General features: G+C 47.8%; 1 pseudogene; it reads right to left on the reverse strand.

The window, feature by feature from the left end:
- Window positions 1-5,773: 5,773 nt before the first annotated feature.
- Window positions 5,774-7,293, reverse strand: LOC123589742 (annotated as a pseudogene).
- Between the last annotated feature and the right edge of the window lie 4,743 nt (window positions 7,294-12,036).

Genomic DNA, 12,036 nt, shown 5'->3' on the forward strand with positions numbered 1-12,036 from the left:
CTTGCCATGCTGCTGCTGGGCAGGGTGAGTGAACCCCCACCTCGCCTCTTCTCCCCGGTCTGCCCAGGCTCGAGGGAGGGCTGCTTCCGGGGGCGGGCACAGGTTGGGGTATCCTCTGCCTGGAGCTCAGCTCATGTCCCTCACCCTCTCTTCTCCCCAGCTACATTCGGGAGAAGAGCCAGGGCTTTGGGGTGTGTCCAAGTTAGCCTTTCTGAGCTTGCTTCCTTTCCAGAAAGAGAATAAGAACTCGGACTTGTCAGGGCTGGAGGGTTAGACTGAAACCGCCCCCCCTGCCCTGCGGTCCCTGGCATATAGCAGATGCTCAACACGCCCCCCCCCCCGCCACAGTCCCTGACATATAGCAGATGCTCAACCGATATTAGGGTCTGTCCTTACCCTGTGGATGTGCCCCTCCAGCCCCCTGGCCACCTCCTCCCAAACATCCAGGCCTTCCTTTCATAAGAGACAAAAGCCTGAAGTCTCTGCTTTGACTCTTGTTCTGGCCATTTCTGTATCACCCCACCCCTGTCTTCTGCCCCGAGCATGTCCCAGGGCTGTCGGGCATCCCAGAACCAGGAAAGGGGCCACTGCTCTAGCCAAATGGGCACAAGCTGGGGTTTTGGGAGCCCCAGATTCTAAAAATGCAGTGAAACAGCTGTGTGCTGTGGGGCAGCTCAGTTCATCTCTGGCTTCAGTGTCTTCCCCTAAAGGACAAGGGTTGGGCCCACTAAGGATTCCATGGCCATGGGGACTGGGCTCAGGTTGGCAGAGAATGACAGGGGTTCCTGGTCACACCCTTCAGGGGTTCCCTCTGCCACTCGCCTGTCCCCAGAGAAAGAGGGAGGGGAAAGGCAGAAACGAAACTGCAGGCCTCAGATTTGCACTCCCTTGAGATGTGCTCCAGGAATGGCCTGGGTGGGGTGGGAAGGGGTCTTAGACGCAAAAGTGGGGGCTCATGCTGGGCCCTGTGGATGTCATTCAGACTGCCATGTCCTGGACTGTGTTTTGCCCTGAGCTCAAAACACCAGGAGCAGCGGGGGCTCCTGGTTCCCTGGACCCAGACCTTGGGCAACTCTTCTCCAAAGAGGAAATGGAGTGGGGGCTGGGAAGAAAGTACCTGTAAATGTAATCCTGGGGCTGGGGTCTCCTTGGCCCAAACCCACCCTAAGGAGACAGGGCCTACCTGAGGGCTGACTGGCAAATGAAGAGAATGGAGGGAGGCAGGGGGGCCGAAGTCTGGGACAGGGTCGGGCAGTGGCTTGGCATGGTCTAAAGGGCTGGTTCACTGACCTGAACCCTGCCATCACTTGGCACGGACTCCCAATGTGATGACACCCAGAGCTGCCACCTTATTAGTACTGAGAATGACACCCTCTTCCCAGGCACTGTGTGTGCTGTTCAGATTCTTAGTGACTTATCTCTAATAGTGGCATTTTAGGCCCTAAAATGGGCCTTAGTTGGGGAAGATGTTTCCAGCTCCTTCTCATTCCTCCACTCCCCTGCTCTCTCCTTTCTGCTCTCTGTTCCTTCTTTCTGGCCCCTCCCTCCACTCCCTCTCCCTCTCTCCCCCTTCTTCTTTTTCTCCTCCTCCCACCCCTTGGTCTCTCCCACATTCTGCACCCTGTGGCTCATCGCATCTCCACTCCCAGTCTCCCCCCTCAGTGAAATGGAGCCTTGAAGACTCTCTGGGATTCTGTGGTCCCCTCTCTGGGCCTGGCATCAGCTGGTCTGTAGAGCCCTGGTCAGCCTTGAATGGCACCTGACTCTCCCATGTGTCCTTTTGGGGACCCAGAGCCACATCCTTTCTCAGGCTACTGGACTGGGGATGCCTGAGTGGGGCGTGGGCCTTGAGGAAGAATCTGGTGGCCTTCACCTGGCTCTTCCCGGCAGGCACACCCTCTTCTGGCCGTCTGGCCCCTCCTTCCAGCACACCCTGGTTATATTGCTTCTCAACGAAACACAACATTCTGGGCCCAGTCGAGCCCTGTCCAGCCCTGGCAAGTGCCTCCTACCTCCCATATCCAGCACAGATGCGTCCAAGGCCTGGGTGCTCAGTCATCTCCTTCTGCTCGCTTCCCCCCCTTCCCTTCCCCAACCTGAGTGCTTTTGCCCACCCATGTCCTCACCACCCTCCTACTGTCATCCTCCTCCTGAGGGAGTCACTCCAGTGGCTATCCCCCCAACCTCGCCTCCATCAACAAGGTCCTTCTCCTCTGAGGAGCCTTCCTAGGGGTCACCACTGACCTCTCTCTCCTTGAATCCACTGCTGCAACCACAGGTGACCAGAAAGAATTTCCCTTCCAGGGCCACCATAACAAATTAGCACAACCTGAGTGGCTTAGAACAATGGAATTTCTTGTCTCACAATTCTGGAGGTCAGAAGTCCAAGACTAAAGTGTCAGCAGGCCATGCTCCCTCTGAAGGCAGTAGGGAAGGAAAGATCTATGCCAGGCCTCTCCCCTGGCATCTGGTAGCTGCTGGCAATAGACATTCCTTGGCTTGCAGGCACGTCACCCCGATCTCTGCCTTCATCTTTCCCTGAGGGGTTCTCCCTGTGCGCACGTCTCTGTGTCCAAACTTCTCTTCTTTTTTTTTAGTTAAGTTTATTTTTTTATTTTGAGAGAGACAGAGAGAGAGCAGGAGACAGGTAGAAAGAGAGGGAGAGAGAGATTCCTAAACAGGCTCTGCACGGTCAGTGTAGAGCCTGATGTGGGACTCGAACCTATGAACTGTGAGATCATGACCTGAAACCAAGAGTGTGGCATTTAACCGACTGAGCCACCCAGGGGCCCCCAAACTTCCCTTCTTGTGTTTTTGATTTTGGCTATTCTGACAGTGTGAGGTGATACCTCATTGTAGTTTTGATTTGCATTTCCCTTTTGATGAGTGATGTTGAGCATCTTTTCATATGTCTGTTGACCATCTGGATGTATTCTTTGGAGAAATGTCTGTTCACATCTGTCCATTTTAAAATTGGATTATTTGATTTTTGAGTGTTGAGTTGAGTTGTATAAGTTCTTTTTTTTAAATGTTTATTTATTTGGAGAGATAGAGCTCGCAGGGGAGGGGCAGAGAGAGAGAGGGAGAAAGAGAATCCCAATCCTAGTCTGACAGTGCAGAGCCCAACACAGGGCTTGATCTCATGAACCATGAGATCATGACCTGAGCCAAAATCAAGACGTTTAACCCACCTAGACACCCAGGCGCCCCTGTATAAGTTCTTTATATATTTAAGATACTAACCCCTTATAGGATATGTTGTTGCAAATATCTTCTCCCATTTAGCAGGTTGTCTTTTAGTTTTGTTGATTTTTTCCTTTGCTGTGCAGAAGCTTTTTATTTTGATATACTCTCTGAATTTCCCTTCTTTTAAAAAATGTATTTAAATTCATGTCAGAATTTCCCCTTTTTATAAGGACACCAGTCATAATGGTCATAAGCCCACCCTAATGGCCTCATTTTCACTTGATTTCCTCTGTAAAGACCTATATCCCAATAAAGACATGTTCTGAGGTCCTGAGGGTTAGGAATTCAGTATAATTTTTTGAAGGATGGATAAATTCAACCCATGAAAATTGCCAAGAATCAAAAAAGCTAGATAGCATACTCGTTGTTGAGAATGTGGGAAAGAGACACTGCCAGCCACAGAAAGGGAGTGTGATTGGTACAGTTCTATAGAAGGTCTTTTTTATTTTTTATTTTTTATTTTTTTTTTTAGAAGGTCTTTGAGAAAAAAGGAACACAATATCCAGAGCACATGCTCTTTTGCCTGGCAATTTCCATGTGTAGGAATTTGCCCAATGGATACACTCATATACCAGTGCAAAGTCGCAAATACAGGGATATCCATATTCACCTTAGCAAATGACGTGGCGTCTCTCTGTTGCTCTTCTCTGAGTTGTCTTCTGTTCTTTTCCCTGCTTTTAAGGGCTCATGTGATAACATCAGTCCTGCCTTGAAAATCCAGGATAATCTACCTATTTGACCTGATCAGTCAATTGATTAGCAATGTCATACTTGCCAAGTTCCTTCTGCCACGTAACATAACATACTCTTGGAATTAACACCAGGGGGCAGAGACCATGAGGACCAAAATTCTGCCTACCACACAGCCCAAACACCCATCTCTAAGAGGTAAATTAAATAAATCTATACATCTATATCATGGAGCACTATGTAGTCATTACAAAGAAGGAGGTAGCTTAATATGCTTGAGACAATGAAAAAAAGCGAGACACAGAACCATGTATACAGTATGCAACCATACCTCTTTTAAGCGTTTGTTGATGTATATAATATCCGAAAGGTCTCACAAGAAACCAGTAATAGTTGAGTCTGAAAAGGACAATTTGGATATAAGGTGGGAGAAAGGCTTATTTTGTAAGTTTTGTATCATATGTATACATTAATTATTCCAAAATCAAACCCTGTTTCCTTTTTCTTCCTCCTTTTCTTCTTCCGCCTCCTCTTGCTTTTTTTTTTTTTTTCTTTTACAGCACAGGAAGATAATCTTTACTATATTTTAAATAAAAACAGAGCAGATATCAAGTCCCCAGGTATTTTGATTATTATTCTTTTAAAATAAGGTTTCAGGGGGCGCCTGGGTGGCGGAGTCGGTTAAGCGTCCGACTTCAGCCAGGTCACGATCTCGCGGTCCGTGAGTTCGAGCCCCGCGTCAGGCTCTGGGCTGATGGCTCAGAGCCTGGAGCCTGTTTCCGATTCTGTGTCTCCCTCTCTCTCTGCCCCTCCCCCGTTCATGCTCTGTCTCTCTCTGTCCCCCAAAAAATAAATAAACGTTGAAAAAAAAATTAAAAAAAAAATAAATAAAAATAAAATAAAATAAAATAAAATAAAATAAGGTTTCAGTAACAATAATCAGGAGCAAGACTTAACTGCACAGATATTTTGGTCATTATAATCATCCAGGACACAAAAGCCAGCAACACGAAGTAAAATAAAGGTCATGGCTGTGAGAATTTTTGACTTGCCAAAAATATAGACCGCTATATGAAACTCTATCTTTGTATTATCTCAATATTCTTCTTTTTCTAAAAAAAAATTTTAAACATTTATTCATTTTTTAAGAGACAGAAAGAGACAGTGCCAGTAGGGGAGGGACAGAGAGAGGGAGACCAGAATCCAAAGCAGGCTACAGGCTCTGAGCTGTCAGCACAGAGCCTGATGTGGGGCTCGAACTCACAAACTGTGAGATCATGACCTGACCTAAGCCAAAGTCCAGTGCTTAACCAACTGAGCCAGCCAGGCACCCCTTTTTTAATTTTTTAAATGCTTATTTATTTATTTTTGAGAGAGAGAAAGAGAGCGGGGAAGGGGCAGAGAGGGAGATAGAGAATCCCAAGCAGGCTCCAGGCTATCAACACAGAGCCTGATGCGGGGCTCTAACTCACAAACTGTGAGATCATGACCTGAGCTGAAACCAAGAGTTGGACACTTAACCGACTGAGCCACCAGGTGCCCCTAAAATCTTTTCCTACATAAATGATGCTGCACACAATAAGAGATAATCTGCCAATTTACCATGAGATTGTTGATAGCTTTGAAGAGTCTTGCACATTTGTCATCCAGCACATTAATAAGTAACAATTACTTTTTTAAGGAAGGACACACTGGAAGGGCGCCTGGGTGGCTCAGTCGGCTGAGCATCCGACTTCGGCTCAGATCATGATCTCATGGTTCCTGGGTTCGAGCCTCGCGTCCAGCTCCGTGCCGACAGCTCAGAGCCTGGAGCCTGCTGAGGATTCTGTGTCTCCCTCTCTCCATGCTCCTCCCCTGCTCACACCCTGTCTCTCTCTCAAGAACAAATAAAGATAAAAAAAAATTTTTTTAATAAAAAGAAGGGACACACTGGCAAATTGTTAAGTTAACGGCTTTGGCTGAACACTTTTAGTCTGTCACAGGTCAATAGCAATGGTAGAAACATTGACTACACAGTTCATGGTTCGGTCCTCCCATCTTACAGTACAGGTTCCATCAGAGGTGGCAACCCCCCAAAACAGCAACTGGCTGTGTGAAAGCCATATGCGCTCCTCTGGACCACTGCACAGGTCACAACATATTTATAAGCATTTCCCAACATAACCAAATGTGTTAAGGTTTGCTCTACTATGCTTGCAGTCTGTTGGTTGATGTTCTGGTTATAATCTTCACCACTGAAGGTCCTATTCATATGCTCTTTAAGGATATTGTTGGTTTCATCAGCATTGAAGCCAGCCTTGTGGCAGTGGCAGTGGTACTCCTCCATGGTGGCACTAACCCCCACAGGATGGAGTCTTCTCTTGTTTTTTGTTTTTTGTTTTAAGTATAATTCCTTACATGAATCCTGAGAATCTCAGTGTAGGGCTGTATTTCCTAGGACTGACGCAAGATCTTCCTGAGTTCTCTCTCTGCCCAATGCCCTGTGAATTATAGGCTTTTCCAGTTTGGCTGGTGGAAAGAGCATTGTTCCCATGCCTACGTGAGAGCCAGGTCTCTTTCCTTCTAATCTTTTCCAGTGGCATTTCCTGGATCTTGGGTAGTTTCTTGAGAAGCATGCTCTGATCAGCCTAGGGCTGATCAGGGACCCCTCTGTGCTAGTCTGCCTCCCAGTAATTCTGTCCTGTGAACTCTAGCTGCCTCATTCTTTCAAGACACTGGTCTACATCTCCTCAACCCAAGAGATCTTGCTGGAAACCCTCTCAAGTCAGTCAGCTAGGGTGATCACAGGCACATCCAGTGTATTGAAAATCATTGCTTCCTGTCTTTGCTATGGTTATCAGGTTATTTGGGGGTGGGTGTTGTTTCCGGTAGGAGGTCGAATCCAGTCTCTGATGCTCCATCTTGGCCGGAAGCAGAGCATGATGTTTTTATAAGGGCCTTTGATGAGTGTTTAATCTATTTTACATACTTGGCCAATTAAATTACTTTAAACATTTTAAGTTACATTTATAAAATTAATACATTACATTTCCTATTTAAAGACTTCAATTGTTTGATTCATAAACAAAATCTTTTCAAGTACTCAAGAAACTCCATAAACCTAATACATTAAAATGTTTATTTTTAAAACTTTCTTCAAACCTTCAAGCCTAATACATTATATATATGGTGGATCTTAAGTACTCTTAAATGTTCTAATACTGTTTATAATCTTGGCAAGATTTTCATGTAAAATGACAAGTCTAAATTGATCAGTCAATTATATACTTTATTTTTTTAATGTTTATTTATTTATTTTTAGAGAGAGAGGGAGAGAGCGAAGGAGGAGCAGAGAGAGAGGGAGACAGAGAATCCCAAGCAGGCTCCACACTGTCAGTGCAGAACCCAACACGGGGCTCGAACTCACAAACTGTGAGATCATGACCTAAGCAGAAACCAAGAGTTGAACACTTAACCAACAGAGACACCCAGGCATCCCTCAATTACGTATTTTAAATTGAAACTACAAGGTTGCCACATTAAGCCAAATTCTCTTGAATATTACAAATATATTAAATCTCAAGTGGGAAAAGGTTATTTGATACAAAAGGTTTGAGTTTCTTGAAGATGATTAGAGTAAGTGTATCTGTTCCTAGAGTTAAATGAAGCTCTTTACTGTATTAGGATATTTTTGTATATGCTATAACAAATATGCCCCAAATGTGTCATCGCTCAACCGCGGTAGAAGGTTTTTTCCCTGCTCATGTAACGATAGGAGAGCAGATGTTCCCGGTCGGCAGGTAGGTTTTCTTCATGTCGTGATCCAGGGACCTGGCCTCCTTCTTCCTAGGCTTCACTATCTTCTTGGGCCTCCGTGCTATCTGACTCCAACTGGCAGAGAGATCAGGACCACCGATCAGGACCACCGGGGAAGTTTCTGGGCTGGCCTGGAAATGGCATGCTCAGTTGTGCTCACATTCCATTGGAAAGGACTTAGTCACATGTAAATGCTTCCTTGAAATCTGACTCCCGAACTGAGCAAGAGCTCCCTTTCCCACAGCTGCAAAACCTGAGGTTTGCCCCAATCTCTCAAGATCTTCAAGACCTTATCCCTCAAACCCTAGTCTTCTTGCTTCACCTCTGTGTGAATGAGGTCCTGATGCTTGATTTCTAGACCGTGAAACAAACACTGTGGCCCTTTCCAGGGGAGGCAAGGGGTGGGGGTGGGGAGATGAGGTTGGGCAATCACAGAGACTCGGGGAGAATAAAGAACTCGTAAATGAGAAGAAATGTTATAGCTCCAAGAGACTAACCTCCCTTTCTCTTTTTCAGACATCCCAGAGGACAGGGCTGTATGGGATGGAGGAGGGTGTGTGTCTCAGGGGAACCCCCGGGACCCTCAGTGCAAGGAGATGAAAGACATCCATGATACAGGTGAGGCCCAGCAGCCCTGGAGATGCTGGGAAGGGCACCTCTGAGCAAAAGGACTGGAAAACTCATAAACCCCAATCCCCCCCAACATTTTACAGTCCATGAATACATGGTTTTTAGGGCCTTAAAGATTATTAAAAGTGGATGGGAACCAGCCAGGATATATGGAAAGGGGTTCAGGCTCTGCTCAACTCAAAGAGCCTAGAGGAGGGAAAGAGAGACATGAATATACCTGCAACAAATATTTCTGGTTCATTCAGACAATGGATTTTGAAACCAGATTTGTTTTCTAAAAAAGCCACAATAAATATCCCACTTAGTACCTATTACTCACACAGACCTCTGTGGACTCTAGAGGGCTTAAAATATTTTCAAATACACTGACAAAAGTGACACAATCTGACAACTTTTACAGGAACTGCAAAGGAAGAATCATATATGACTGACAGTAACAAAATGCTGATAAATTTTAAAAGGAGTAGAAAATCTGGAAGAAAACCCACCATAAGCACCTCCAAGTTGTATGAAGAGGAAATTGTGGTTCTAGATACCAATGACAATACAAGCAAATTGCCTTCTTCTAAATACAACAATTACATGTCTTCCTCTACAGAAGACAGTTCATCTCCAACACCCACTGACAACACACCCACAGTGATTTCTTCTGCAACAGCCACTTCCTCTCCAACCCCAACTGAGAGTCCCACCACAGTGCCTACATCTACAGATCTCGGTTCCTCTCCTACTCACACTGACAATGCCACACCAGTGCCTTCTTCTACAGAGGCCACTTCCTCTCCAACATCCACAGAAGGTGCCACCACAACGTCTTCCTCTTCAGAGGCCAGTTCGTCTGCACCTTCCACTGACAGCACGACCACAGTGATTTCTTCTGCAACAGCCACTTCCTCTCCAACCCCAACTGAGAGTCCCACCACAGTGCCTACATCTACAGATCTCGGTTCCTCTCCTACTCCCACTGACAATGCCACAACAGTGCCCTCTTCTACAGAGGCCACTTCCTCTCCAACATCCACAGAAGGTGCCACCACAACGTCTTCCTCTTCAGAGGCCAGTTCGTCTGCACCGTCCACTGACAGCACGACCACAGTGATTTCTTCTGCAACAGCCACTTCCTCTCCAACCCCAACTGAGAGTCCCACCACAGTGCCTACATCTACAGATCTCGGTTCCTCTCCTACTCCCACTGACAATGCCACACCAGTGCCTTCTTCTACAGAGGCCACTTCCTCTCCAACATCCACAGAAGGTGCCACCACAACGTCTTCCTCTTCAGAGGCCAGTTCGTCTGCACCTTCCACTGACAGCACGACCACAGTGATTTCTTCTGCAACAGCCACTTCCTCTCCAACCCCAACTGAGAGTCCCACCACAGTGCCTACATCTACAGATCTCGGTTCCTCTCCTACTCCCACTGACAATGCCACACCAGTGCCTTCTTCTACAGAGGCCGCTTCCTCTCCAACATCCACAGAAGGTGCCACCACAACGTCTTCCTCTTCAGAGGCCAGTTCGTCTGCACCTTCCACTGACAGCACGACCACAGTGATTTCTTCTGCAACAGCCACTTCCTCTCCAACCCCAACTGAGAGTCCCACCACAGTGCCTACATCTACAGATCTCGGTTCCTCTCCTACTCCCACTGACAATGCCACACCAGTGCCTTCTTCTACAGAGGCCACTTCCTCTCCAACATCCACAGAAGGTGCCACCACAACGTCTTCCTCTTCAGAGGCCAGTTCGTCTGCACCTTCCACTGACAGCACGACCACAGTGATTTCTTCTGCAACAGCCACTTCCTCTCCAACCCCAACTGAGAGTCCCACCACAGTGCCTACATCTACAGATCTCGGTTCCTCTCCTACTCCCACTGACAATGCCACACCAGTGCCTTCTTCTACAGAGGCCACTTCCTCTCCAACATCCACAGAAGGTGCCACCACAACGTCTTCCTCTTCAGAGGCCAGTTCGTCTGCACCTTCCACTGACAGCACGACCACAGTGATTTCTTCTGCAACAGCCACTTCCTCTCCAACCCCAACTGAGAGTCCCACCACAGTGCCTACATCTACAGATCTCGGTTCCTCTCCTACTCCCACTGACAATGCCACACCAGTGCCTTCTTCTACAGAGGCCGCTTCCTCTCCAACATCCACAGAAGGTGCCACCACAACGTCTTCCTCTTCAGAGGCCAGTTCGTCTGCACCTTCCACTGACAGCACGACCACAGTGATTTCTTCTGCAACAGCCACTTCCTCTCCAACCCCAACTGAGAGTCCCACCACAGTGCCTACATCTACAGATCTCGGTTCCTCTCCTACTCCCACTGACAATGCCACACCAGTGCCTTCTTCTACAGAGGCCGCTTCCTCTCCAACATCCACAGAAGGTGCCACCACAACGTCTTCCTCTTCAGAGGCCAGTTCGTCTGCACCTTCCACTGACAGCACGACCACAGTGATTTCTTCTGCAACAGCCACTTCCTCTCCAACCCCAACTGAGAGTCCCACCACAGTGCCTACATCTACAGATCTCGGTTCCTCTCCTACTCCCACTGACAATGCCACAACAGTGCCTTCTTCTACAGAGGCCGCTTCCTCTCCAACATCCACAGAAGGTGCCACCACAACGTCTTCCTCTTCAGAGGCCAGTTCATCTGCACCTTCCACTGACAGCACGACCACAGTGATTTCTTCTGCAACAGCCACTTCCTCTCCAACCCCAACTGAGAGTCCCACCACAGTGCCTACATCTACAGATCTCGGTTCCTCTCCTACTCCCACTGACAATGCCACACCAGTGCCTTCTTCTACAGAGGCCACTTCCTCTCCAACATCCACAGAAGGTGCCACCACAACGTCTCCCTCTTCAGAGGCCAGTTCGTCTGCACCTTCCACTGACAGCACGACCACAGTGATTTCTTCTGCAACAGCCACTTCCTCTCCAACCCCAACTGAGATTCCCACCACAGTGCCTACATCTACAGATCTCGGTTCCTCTCCTACTCCCACTGACAATGCCACACCAGTGCCTTCTTCTACAGAGGCCACTTCCTCTCCAACATCCACAGAAGGTGTCACCACAACGTCTTCCTCTTCAGAGGCCAGTTCGTCTGCACCTTCCACTGACAGCCCGACCACAGTGATTTCTTCTGCAACAGCCACTTCCTCTCCAACCCCTACTGAGAGTCCCACCACCGTGCCTACATCTACAGATCTCGGTTCCTCTCCTACTCCCACTGACAATGCCACACCAGTGCCTTCTTCTACAGAGGCCACTTCCTCTCCAACATCCACAGAAGGTGCCACCACAACGTCTTCCTCTTCAGAGGCCAGTTCGTCTGCACCTTCCACTGACAGCACGACCACAGTGATTTCTTCTGCAACAGCCACTTCCTCTCCAACCCCAACTGAGAGTCCCACCACAGTGCCTACATCTACAGATCTCGGTTCCTCTCCTACTCCCACTGACAATGCCACACCAGTGCCTTCTTCTACAGAGGCCACTTCCTCTCCAACATCCACAGAAGGTGCCACCACAACGTCTTCCTCTTCAGAGGCCAGTTCGTCTGCACCTTCCACTGACAGCACGACCACAGTGATTTCTTCTGCAACAGCCACTTCCTCTCCAACCCCAACTGAGAGTCCCACCACAGTGCCTACATCTACA

This window comes from Leopardus geoffroyi, chromosome E3, assembly GCF_018350155.1.
Source record: "Leopardus geoffroyi isolate Oge1 chromosome E3, O.geoffroyi_Oge1_pat1.0, whole genome shotgun sequence".
NCBI lineage: Eukaryota > Metazoa > Chordata > Mammalia > Carnivora > Felidae > Leopardus > Leopardus geoffroyi.